Here is a 795-nt window from a genome sequence, read left to right as displayed (position 1 = left end):
AAGTTATACGTTTAACAATTTCCTTTGGAGCAAATGAAACTCATCTAAGATTACTTCCATGCTTCTGATTTTTTATACACTGAAGGAAAGTCATGGAGTGGAGTGGGGTGGTTGAATTATGTGTAGTTATACTCTTTAGTTAATCATTTTGTCTATATTCTTTTCTCAAACATCAGATGTTGACTTCTCTGCTTTTACTTTCTTATATTTCTTTGGATTACTTTGTATTGATTTATACTAGTGATTTCAAACGACAAACACCTACTGTATGTTTGTTACCACAATTCTGTCAACGAGAAAGCTCATATCAATACTCAACCCAAAGTGCAATCATTATACAAATGCATTAGGAAAGTCTGCAAGACCTCTGACTCTTAACCAGTTCTGTTTACAAACTAAGTGACGTGAATGCACAATAATTTTCGAATCCTGTACACAAACCTGGGTCGCTTGCTCTTACCAGGCTCGGTCGTTAGTGCCACATAGACTTTAAAAGAAGCATTACTTTAATGGAGTATCATGCTACATTAAGGACTTACATTTCACTAAAGATATGAATTTCTCATTGCCGTACTTAGAGATAAATGGAAAGCAAGGGGCGTTGCAATATGATTATGATATCAGCTCCTTGAGTTGCCACAAAAATAGATATAATTTTTTAGATGTTCAAGTAGATGCGTGTGAGTTTTGCCAGCGTTTGAAACCAAAATTCTCCTTTGGTAAAGTAAGGCACAAAGCAATTATATAAAGTGATTATTTTGGTTTAAACATAAAATTTGATCTTATTACTTTGCT

The sequence above is a fragment of the Penaeus monodon genome, chromosome 30 (genome assembly GCF_015228065.2).
Source record: "Penaeus monodon isolate SGIC_2016 chromosome 30, NSTDA_Pmon_1, whole genome shotgun sequence".
Taxonomy (NCBI): Eukaryota; Metazoa; Arthropoda; class Malacostraca; order Decapoda; family Penaeidae; genus Penaeus; species Penaeus monodon.
This window is presented reverse-complemented; position numbering follows the sequence as displayed.